Raw genomic sequence first — 11,702 nt, 5'->3', positions numbered from 1 at the left:
CATGAGACAGTGTGGTGAGAGGTTGTGTGCCACTCTATACAGTGAATTGTATTCCGAAGTGTAGTCTGAGTTCTTGTCTGTATATAAGGAGTTAGCAGAATTTATTTTTTTATTTACATATGTACTTATTTCCTTTCCTTCAGACCACGTCTGCCTCTGTTATTTCTCGTCCTAAGTGCCTAAACAACCCTGATTTGTTTTGTTATATCTGTGGCAGTTTCACCATTCCCAGTCAAAGGACAAACATCAGTGCATTTGTCAGGCAAGCCTATTTTGCATATTTAAAGTAAAACTTGGTGATCAACATAAGTCTTGGGCCCCTTACAAGGTGTGCAGGCAGTGTGTCAAGAGTTCATGGATGTGGACGAAGGGAACACGTGATAAATTGCCATTTGATATACCTATGGTTTGGTGAGAGCCCAGAGATCATTCAAGTGACCATTACTTTTGTATAGTGAAAACGTCAGGATATAACAAGAAAAATAAATGCAAAATAGAGTATCCTAGTCTACCATCAGCTATACGCCCAGTGCCTCATTCAACTGAAATCCCAGTGCCAGTTTTCGTTGAACTACTTTCTCTTTTGAAAAACAGGAGTATGGTGAAGAACTAAGTGACAGCAATGATGAAGATTTTGAAATTAAAGGTGACTCAATTCATAAGGGATTTGATCAGCATGAATTGAATGATTTGGCACAAGATTTGGGACTATCCAAAAAGGCTTTAGAACTCCTGGCATCAAGACTGCACAAGAGAAACTTGCTTGGAAAAGGAGCGAAGGCATCCTACTTTTGATCAAGAGAAAGTGCGTTTCTGCAGTACTTTCGAAGTGACGGTGGCTTTGTGTATTGCCATAACATACATGGTTTAATGGAGGAATTGGGAATTCCAATCTAGAACTCAACTGAATGGCGACTGTTCATCGATAGCTCAAAGCGGAGCTTGAAGTGTGTCCTCCTCCACAATCGCAGTTTATTTGGTGCAGTCCCAACTGGCCATTCAGTTTGTTTTCATGAAGAACATGAAGACATAAAGAGTCATTGATCTGTTGCAATATCACAGGCACAATTGAATCATCTGTGTTGACCTTAAAATGATCTGCTTCCTTCTTGGTCAGCAATGCGGATACACCAAGTATCCCTGTTTTCTGTGTATATGGGACAGCAGAGCTCGTGAGAAGCATTGGGTGGTGTCTAATTGACCTCCAAGATCTGACCTCAAACCTGGTGATCCAAACATTCTCCATGAGCCACTTGTTGACAGAAAGAACATTATATTCCCACCTCTGCACGTAAAACTGGGTCTCATGAAGCAATTTGTTAAAGCTTGGCCAACTTAAGGAGACTGCTTCAAGTATCTCATTCTGGCATTTCCTAGCCTGTCGTTTGAAAAGATAAAATACCTTAATATGTATGTTTGGTAGCAGAACTTCACTACTTGTACACAATTTGATTTACAGTAACAATATATAGCCTTTATATGAATAAAATGACTCTAAATAAAAGGTATATTCAGGTAATTTTAAAAAATTTTCTTTGTATGTACATTTTATATGATTTTGGGGACAAAGGGAGGGTATCCTGTACCTTAAAAAGTTGACGTGATAGAGAAAAACTGCAGTCAGTTTTGGATTCAGATGCCAAAAGTTAGTCAAAAACTAGTGTCAGATCTAACTTAACAAAAATTGTGTTCCCCAGTGAATTTCTGTGGGTGGGGCGGTTCTGCACCTGTGAGATAACCTGGGGAGGGGCTTTGCCAGGGCGGCAGCACATGACAGGGCTACTGCTTTCCCTCCAATGGAGCAGGTCTTGGGCTGCCTGTGAGGGGAACAGTTTCCAGGATTACTGAGGGTTCTGGCAGCAAAGTCCGTAATAGGCAGCCAGGCAGAGCTTCCTGGCCATGCATATTGTACACAGGGGCTGCAGGAATGTTAGGCATTAACCTCAGAGGTTAGAGGTGGGCTTTTTATAGAATGTTTTAGAAAGAGTGATAGACCACTGATGGGGAAATGTGGGACTATGGTTCTGTGCCGTAGAGTGCTTGGCAAGACCCCCAATATCTCTACAAGCATGGCTGGGTAAAATAGAGAATGAGAAGCCAGGCCTGCTCATGGTCTTCAGCTGTGAAAAACGAACGGATAAGCTATGACACTTCTTTGCCCAGTGCTTTTACAGAACAGCTGTGCCCGTAGGAGGCATCCAGTGTGGATGTGCTCAATGCCGGTGCCCAGTGCTGTCCTCGTGCCAAGGCACTGGCTTGCAGAAGCAATGAGGGCCTCTGGGTGGGCCATCTCTTGGGTTTGTCTTGCCTCTGATGTATTGCATAAAGTAAAACAACTCACTTTTCTGCGCACTAGGAGATTATCTCAGATCCTCAGCCTAGAAGTGAATGCCATGAACCAGTTAAGAAGTGTCTTCTACCTATCAATCTCTTCAGCTATATTGAACAGAGCCTTTGCTCCCAGCAGGAGCACGAACTTCAAATATGCAGATACCCGTGTAACCTGGTAGTAGGTAGTGGCTGGTGCTGGAGCCCAGTCATTTCCCCAGGGATCCCCTTCTTGGCTGAGAGGCCCCTCAGCACCATGTGAAACCCCTAAGCAGCAGCCTGCTCGTGTTAATATACACTGGATTGTGCAAAGGATGGGAAAAGTTCTAGATTGCTGATAGGTTCAACCAGCCACCTTTTTTGCAGGAGGTAACATCTGTAAACTAAGAAGACATCATTTGACCTCTTTATTTTGCTCCAAAAAGGTTTAACACTAACACATTTTTAACAACATCAAGCAATTCTAGTATCTTCCCAGGCTAATCATTCTGTAAATTCACATTTCTCAAATTGTCTTCTAGAGATCTGCAATTTTTCAATGTGTTAATGTATTCCTAAGAAAGAAATGTGTGAACGTAGAATGGAAAGCACTGCGTATCATAGCCTAGGGCCAGGTCGGAACTGGGAGGGCTGCCTCTCCTCCTCCCAGGGCCAGATGCCTCCATCCCTCTCCCTGATGGCCTCTGCTATTGCTCCCCAAGTCACCGGGAGCTGGTGGTCTCTGGCACTTAAAGTTCTTAACCTTCTATGTACCAGGGACTTCTTTGGCAATGTGGTTGAACCGCCGGGTCCCTCAGGATAATGATTCAGTGCATAAAACAAAATAATGTTTAAATAAAAACCAATTATATTGACATTCAGTTATCAAAACCTTAGAATAAAACAAATTTGTGATATATATGCCTCTTTATTAAGTCATTCAATAGCAAGACTGAGGCAGCAAGACTGAGGCAGCAGGTCTGTCTCCTACTATGCTTTTGAAGCAGGGATGCATAAAAACAATATTTTGAGACGTCTGCAGCACTGGGATGAAATATGAAAATATCTGTGATTTCCATTGGAAGAAAGCCCCGGGTCCTGCTGGCACTGCTGTGGGTTATGGCCTAGATTTCTAATGGAATAAAAGCTCAATTTCAGTGAGAGCTTAATGAGAATAAAGCTGTCAATGTTTCCTATTCAAATTCATGGAGTCCTAAATTGTGTCAAATTGTGTCCTTGGACCCCTTGGTAGTGAGTCTGTGGACTCCAGGTTAAGAATTTAGAGGCTTTGAGCTTAGTTACATTTTCCTTTATATTTAGTCAGTCTGGTTCTCTGTGAACATTCACTGGTGTAGAGGGGGCAGTGCTTGTGCTTAGTGCCACCTGTGACTAAGAACTTAGTGTTTGAATGGATGCAACCATAAACGGACTTACACACTTATTCATGGCTTACCTTTGGGCATCTTGGAGAACTAGTGTTGAACATTAGAAAAGTCAGAGTCTTCCACCTGGGTAATTGGGGAGACCTTGGGCTCTTAGAAGCCCTCTACATTTGGGGCAGCCAGGCCAAGCCCGGGATAATCAGACGTCCTAGCAGGGGCCTCTGTGGAGGAAAGCCAGGTTTGGTTAAGCAACTGTTACAAGCCCAATGAAGGACATATGGCATCTTGGGCTCTGCATATGACCAAGGAGGAGCTGGACCACTTATACATCCCATTTGACTGAGCAGAGGGTGCCACTGTTTGCTGTGGACGATGGGCAGGGACCCATGGTATCCTGGAGGAGCTGGTGCTCTATGCACCCAACGAGAATTTTTCTGCCTAAGTGCAGTCACCTGGGGACTGTGGATCAAGGGACAGGTGGATGGTGTTGGTGTAGGGAGGCCAGGTGGACTTCCTGTAGGTGCAACTCTAGACAGCACTCCAAATCTCTGTCTTTGCAAAATAATCCAATGGTCTTAATCTTTCTGGAATATCAACTCATGTATTTTGGACCCTTGGCCTAAAGGTCACTACTACAAACCAGACAAAAAGTATTATCCAGCCATGGTCACATAGCATAGCTGTCTGCTGTGTGCCCTGCTGCCTCTCGCTCCAGGCAGCTACAGGGTAACTGCTCCAACAAGAAAAGGAAGTTCTCCAAATTAGTGTTTTGCATTATTTAACACTAGATCTCAAAATGTTTGCTTATATTCAAAATCTATCTGTAATATTACTAGAAATGTCAACAATAAATTTGTCAATGAAAAAAGAGAAATTGAAATTAGAGTCTTTAAATACAATCTGTGTTGTTGTAATTTTCAAATTAATGTTGTAATAAAACTGTCACAACTTTGCAAAGTGTCTCAATAAACTATGAAGAATTTAAAGACTTTGGTAATTAAAAATATCTTGATCAGAAACTCTGTGCAACCATTTCAAGCATTAATCCTGATGTGAAAAAATGAGGTCATGAAAGCTCAGAGTTTTCATTAAAGTTTTTTAAGGATATCATATTGGAAGTTTCATATAAACTCAATGTCTTTCCTAATACTTGCATTTTATTTTTATCATCATAATTAAATATTGCAGAGGAAAATGTAATGAAATTTCTTCCATACAGAGGGCTGCACAAATGTTATTGTCTATGCTATTCATGGGAGTTCCTCCCTTAAACATGTAGCAGTGAGAGGAGAGGGCCTTGGTGGCAAGGGCCTGGGGTAGGCTCTGCTGCCTTACAGGCTAGCTCTCTGCCTCTTCCTCTATGTCTCAGCTAAAATACTTCTGCAGTTAAAACCTATGTTATTAAAGATTTTATTTCTTTATTTTTAGAGATGGGGGAAGGGAGGGAGAAAGAGAGGGAGAGAAACATTGATGTGCGAGAGAAATATCGAACGGTTGCCTCTCACATGTGCCCTGATCAGGAATGGAATTCACAACCGAGGCATGTACCCTGAGAATCAAACCAGCAACATTTCAGTTTACAGGACAATACTCCAACCAACTGAGCCACACCGGTCAGGCCGCAAAATCTACTTTGATTAAACATAGGTGGGCTACTCAGATGACAGTTCATTCATTTATTAATTCATTCATCAAACATTTAATCGAGCAAACCCCCAATCTTAAGAAGACTGAGTTCCTGCTAGTCTCTGAAGAGGCCACACAGACCCTAGTGCCTTTCATGCTCCCAGAACCTCTGACAAGTGTGCGTGGCAGCCCTAGTAACACACTTCGTGCCCTTAGCAATTTGCATCAGCAATGCTTAAAGACAGCTCAGTGCCTAGGGCGGTGGGACCCAGTGAAAAGAATCTGAGAGCCAAGAGGAGGGGCTCAAAGCTGGCCCGCCACTCAGCAGCTGTACGCCCTTGGGCATTCTCTTCATATGTAGAATGCTGCGGACACTGATCCTCCCGGAGCAAGGCTGCTACAGGCCAGGTGAGATGCCACAGGGAAGAGAAGCAAAAAGCTGTATATTGGGCCTAATGTGGCATCAACCAATGGAAGAGGGCAGCTCTGGGAAAGTGCCAGCTCAAGGTCAGCAGCCAACCTGGCCTCAGGGTCTGGGAGACAATCAGAGGGGCAGGTAGGGGGTGACCGGGATAGTCAAGTCAGTCTGTCCGAAGGGGGGGCCTGCAACTTGGTTCGAACTTGGTTCGATTTAGAGGGATTCATAGGCTTCTTGGGTGAAGCAGGCCAGTCAGATTTTAATGCGATTACCTGATTGGCACTAAGTCACTTTTTAATTTTTTTTAACATTGTGCAGGCAGAACAGTCGAGTTGGCAACCTCTGCCCACACCAGGGTTGGGGTGATAAAGATGGGCCAGGGCCCATCACCACAGGCAAGACCCCCAGGAAAGGGAGTGGGGAGGGCAGCAGGAGGCAAGACCATCTTGCCATGTCTGCATGGCTCCGAGGGACACTGATGCCACAAAAACTGGCCTCGCGCCGTGTGTGCCTTTCGTTCTCCAGGGAGAATGGGCTCATTTTGCAATAGAGTGACCTCTATTAAGAGAAAAAATCATAAAACTTCTAGAAGAAAACAGAATGAAATCTTTGTGACCCTGGGTTAGGCAGATATCCTTGTTTTAAAATGGTGACATGGATTATTTCTTTGCCCTTGGATTTAAGAAATGCCAACATCTCACTATGTGTGCTTCAGAACTTACATAGCATAAAAGATTTTTGAAAATTTATTTGTGCCCCACCCCTTCTTTTTTTTTTGCATATAAATTATTTATTAACAGACAGGTCCTACAGATTTATTTCTTCCTGGACACACCTACAGTGTGACCCTGGCGGCCCTGGCCTCCATGTACTGGCCTGGAACACAAACACCCCAGAAACGGTGCAGCCCTTTGTGGGCCCTGAATTTTCTTCAGCTGCCCCAGGTGTTCACGGAGCTTGTTGTCCACACCACTGGCCAGGATCTGGTTGTATTTTCTGTCCTTCACGTGCTGCTGCCCAAGAACCAGCCTGGAATCTTGTCCTAGCATGGGTTCTGCATCCTGGCGATCATACCTTCTCCCTCATCCCCTGGTGAGGTTGTTGTCTGTGTCCCTCTGCACCACATGAGCGTGTTTTGGCCCCACACCCTTCATTGCATTGATAGCAAAGGCTGTTTCCCATCACCCATTGACACTGGTATTGAACGTTCGCAAAATGTGCTGGGACTTCTCAGGAATCACTAGAGACTTGGCAGCAGCAGCGGCATGTAGGCCTCCTGTGGAGCTTTGTGGCCCTTTCTAATGCCATCCCCTTCTTTGTCTCCAGGAGCAAGTGCTCTCCTGATGACGGCATTGACACTTCACAGCCATGTTTTTGTATTTGTACCCGTCCACAAAGACACATGGCATGATTTCATGTATTGTAATTGTATTTGTATGCACTAGAAACAATTAGATAATGTACATAAAAACTCATACCATTTATCATATAAAAAATACACCTGCAAATACCTAGAAGTCATCGTCGTCGTCGGCAGCCGTCTGTCTCGAGAGACGATGGTGTAGCTTCTTAAGAGTCTATCTGCACCGCCGAGAATGGTTGTGCAGTCCAACTCGGGAGTGACATGGTATCTGCCTCCTCCCGTGTTGAATCGACATCTTGCGATGACGCTGGAGTGTCCTCTCAAGTGAAGCTGAAGCTACAGAGCCTGGGCAGGGTGATATGGAGGGTCTGCTGTTGCCCATGCAGCAGACCCCCCATCTCTTCGCAGCTGAAGGATCCAAGGGAAAGACGGAGTCAATACAGCTTGGCTTCAGGTGCGCCGCAGGAGTTGCCGGTATTGACTACAACGTCAAACCGCCTTAGGGACTCCGGCTCCGGATTTTCTGTCGGGGTTTACTCCCTTAGCCTTTCCCCTGAAGAGGTATGCCGCAAGGCAGCGGAGGTTTTTTGGAATCAGAGTTTTCCTTCTCTGATGTACCCTGACTGGAAGATCGAAGCAGCGACACTTAGCTCGCAGGCCGACGCTCAATCCACTGAGCCAAACCAGCCAGGGTCCAATACTTAGAAGTATATCTAATAAAAGATATGCAAGGCTCTACAAAAATCTACACATTACTGAGAGTGAGAATTTGCTCCCTCATTTCTGAAGTGGGAGGTAAAAAGGGAAAATAGGGTTGGAATGACATCAGATGTCCATACAGTGTCTGATGCATCACTGATCAGCATTGATATTATTATGACCATGTAAATATCATGTAGTATACTATGATTAATATGACTATTTTGTAAAATTTTTCCACCATGGAGTTAGCATTGATTTTGTTCTCTGCATACCTTTCACCAAATGGTCCCCTTAACACCTTAATGTCACTATAGAATTCCCTTCCTGGACAGGTCCACCCTGCTCCTTTCCAGACGGTGTTGATACTTCTCGCTGCACAGCCATTTCCCGGATACATCCCTTACTATCCTCCCAGGTTCCCTTTGCCTCTTCTTTGGGTAGGATTTCATGGTCCCAAGTGGACCTTGTTCTTGGTTTACACCCTTAGTGGGTAGCACACTCTGCCATAGAAATGACTCATGGGAGATAGGTTTTCTTGGAGACTTTGGATGTCCCTAAATATTTTTATTCTATTTTCACCCTTGAACGATTTTGACCGAGTGTAGAACTTCAGGGTGGAAATCATTTTCTTGCAGAACATCAGAGGACCTACTCAACAAGTTTCTCATTGCCAGTGTTTTCAAGAACTGTGAAGCCTTCTGATTCCCAATCCTTTGCAGGTCACAGGTTTGATTTCTTCTCTAGAGGGCCTGTTTGTCCCAGTGTTCTTTAATTCACAGTCTGTTTTCATTTGTCGTGTGCTGCAAAGCGGGGAAATTTTCTTGAATGATGTGTTTCATAATTTAATCCTCAGCAGTTCTTGGCACAAACTAGACACTATGGTGTTTGCTAGCGTTATCATTCCCTTTCCGGAACTCCTATCAGTTGGACATTTTCCTCAAAACTGGGGTTCTTGGGAGGTCCTTTCACTTTAAAGATAGAGATGCTAAAACACTGTATTGGTCATCTACTGTGTGTAACAAATGGCCCCTAATTGTAGCAGCTCCAAAGAAGCAACTTTTGTCATCTCACAATTTCTATGGGCCAAGAATTGAGGAGTGGTCTAAGTGACTGGCTCTAGCTCAGGATGGCTCATGAGGTTCCAGTCAAGTCGGCCTGAGCTGCCGAACCTGCAGAGGAATCAGTTTCCATGGCTTCCTCCCATGACTGTTGGCTGGAGGGCCTCTCTGTGTGGCTTAAGAGTCTTTTGCTAAAATGCAAGTGACCTCAGAGAGAACAAGGAGGAAGCTCTAATGCCTTTTATGTCCTAATCTTGAACATCATACACCTTCCTTTCTGCCATATTATACTTGTTAGCAGAGAATTGCTAAATACAGCTCCCAATTTAAGTGGATGGGAATTATGAAGGGAAGGGGTATCAGAGAATTTGTGGACCTAGTTTTAAAACACCATACATGTCATTTGCAGCCAGAGATGATCGCATGGGGTCCCAGTCCTTTCACTGGAGTGCTGCTCCAGTGGGTCATTTTTCTTGGGTGGCTCAGTTTTCTCAGAGAGGAATCTTCCAGTCTTTGCTTGGAGGGTACAAGCCAGGCAGCTAGCTTTGGGGTGTTAAGGTGGATAAAGGCTTGGAGGTGGTCTCAGCACTCAGTGTGCAAACTGTATATGTACTTTAACCGTTATTTTTCTTCATGTGGTTTCAGATGCTGCTTTGAGAGCTTTCTTGAGTGGGAGATTTTCCTTTTCTTTTCCTCTCTCTGGGTCCCCCCTTTCCTATCTGTAGGTTGCAGCTGTTCTACCCGGATCCCCGAACCCAGACTAGGGCCGGGCTTTGTTCTGGTGGCTCGGGGCCCCTGCCATATGGTAGTCCTGGACTAGAACAAATAGGATCATGAGTTAGTGGGCAGATTGGCTCAATGGGTCCAATTTAAGGCAGTTACCTAGGAAGGGGGCTTTTTATAGCAGAGGTGTCCAATCATGTAACAGTTGCCTCATGGAGTGCTGAGCTCCTGGTCTCTGCAAGGATTCTAGCAGAGGCGGGTGGCCAGGTATCAGAAACAGGATTTCTTCTTTTAGAAATCAGTGGCCTCCATGGTTTCAGGAGCAGTCGGGCCTTTGGATTCTTCAGGGAACAACACACAACCTGTCAGCATTATCCTCATAATGCAGAAGACAGCTGTAGCACGGTGGCGGTGACCCTCACGGAGCACTTACTATGTGCTGGGGGCACTTCTGTTCCTTGGGTGGGGGTTAACTCCTTCCGTCCCCACAAGAAACTTATGTGATCAGTGCTCTGAGCATCATCCCTGGTTTACTGCGGAGGAAACAGGAGGTTCAGTCACTTGCCAAGGGCAGCTGGGAGGTGGCAGGGCTGGGGCAGGAGCTGTGTGGCCCTCCGCGGGCAGGGTTTGTGCTTCTAACCCTGTTCCGTCCTGCTGTGTCCCCAGCCTCAGGACCACACAGCTCTGTGAGGAGGGAGCTCCAGCGAGCCACAGGGCTTCCCCAAGCAGATCCAATCCAGAGGAGATGGAAGCTTCAACCCCAGAGTAATGGCTCTTGACTGTGCAAGACAGTTTTCAGCTAAACAGGGACCAGCAGCCAAGAGGCCATCTTTCCAAAAAGAAACCCATTTGCTTCTTTTAAAAACGGTCTTTGGACACTCTTATTGAGCTTTAAAAATGTCAAGTGAAGCTTTTACTGACAGAGTGGACTTCCTCCCCTCACCAGGTTACGTCTTCTCCTCACTGTGTTTCTGCTGGGTGATGGGGAAGGGGACCTGATGCTGCACCCATGCTGGCCCTAGTCCTGAGGGGAATGATCACAACGGATGATGAGGTGACAGGGGTGGGGCGGGGCAGCCGCCAAATGCCGTCGACAGCTCTTCATTTTTCATCATATCATCAAATGTTAATTTTCTGATCCCCTTGGTGTTCACATTCATACAAATACATATATGAAGGAAAGTGTTCACCGGGCAATCTGTAACTCAGCAGTCACTGCATTAACTGAAGGTTTCCTCATGTTCCCTTATCACCATTCTTTGTCCGTATGGGAGCTGCCAGGGCCCTGCACTCCTGACATCTGCACTCCATTAATCACGCAGCCCAGTTGTTCCTGGTCATTCGTGGTGTGACTGCCTCTCTGCCCTCCACCCACCAGCCTCTCCACAGTCCTCCCTGCCACCCTGGAGAGGGTGGCCCTGCCTTGGTCCACCCCCCCCCCCCCCGCCAACACCGCACAGCCTGGGTGAAATGACGATGGCTGATTCCTTGTGTCACGGAGGCAGTCAGCCATCGCCTTGATGGAAACGAAGCAACCCCAGCAGGAGCTGAAGGCAGAGGGTCCCTGAGAAGAAGGGCACTCCTCCGATCGATCTGTTGTCCTGATTGCTTCCTGGTGGCCAACACCATGAGCACTCCCAGCCAGGTGGCCATTTCTCTCGCCCTGTAAACACATTTCCCACGGGGCCAAAGGAGCGGTCGCCTGGCACGCACTGTATTAGTTAGCAGAGGTGAAGGAGGCAATGCTTATTCAGAGGTTGTAACTTAACAGTCTTTTTGATCAACAGTCATATACATAAATCCAGTGATGTATTAATTAATTAAAATACTTTTTAAAATTTATTGATTTGAAAGAGGAAGGGGTTAGGGGGAGAGAGAGGGAAACATTGATTTGCTGATCCGCTTATTTAGGCACTCATTGGTTCTCTCTTGTATGTGCCCTGATCAGGCATCAAACCCGCAACCTTGGCATATCAGGATGATACTCTAACCTACTGAGTTACCTGGCCAGGGCCTATTAACTTATTTTTGAAACAACAAATTGATGTTCAGGTAAAAAATTTACTGATGACTTATTCTAAATGCAAGTCATTATTTGATCCCAGAGATGAAATAGCAAACAA

The 11,702-nt window shown here is 45.5% G+C and overlaps 1 pseudogene; it reads right to left on the bottom strand.

Moving 5' to 3' along the window:
* Positions 1–6,548: 6,548 nt before the first annotated feature.
* LOC150005080 (small ribosomal subunit protein uS13 pseudogene) lies at positions 6,549–8,182 on the bottom strand (annotated as a pseudogene).
* Between the last annotated feature and the right edge of the window lie 3,520 nt (positions 8,183–11,702).

Source organism: Furipterus horrens, unplaced genomic scaffold (assembly GCF_987537825.1).
Source record: "Furipterus horrens unplaced genomic scaffold, mFurHor1.1.pri manual_scaffold_7, whole genome shotgun sequence".
Classification (NCBI taxonomy): domain Eukaryota; kingdom Metazoa; phylum Chordata; class Mammalia; order Chiroptera; family Furipteridae; genus Furipterus; species Furipterus horrens.
Note: the sequence above shows the minus strand (reverse complement) of the source record. Positions and strands in the feature narration are given on the sequence as shown.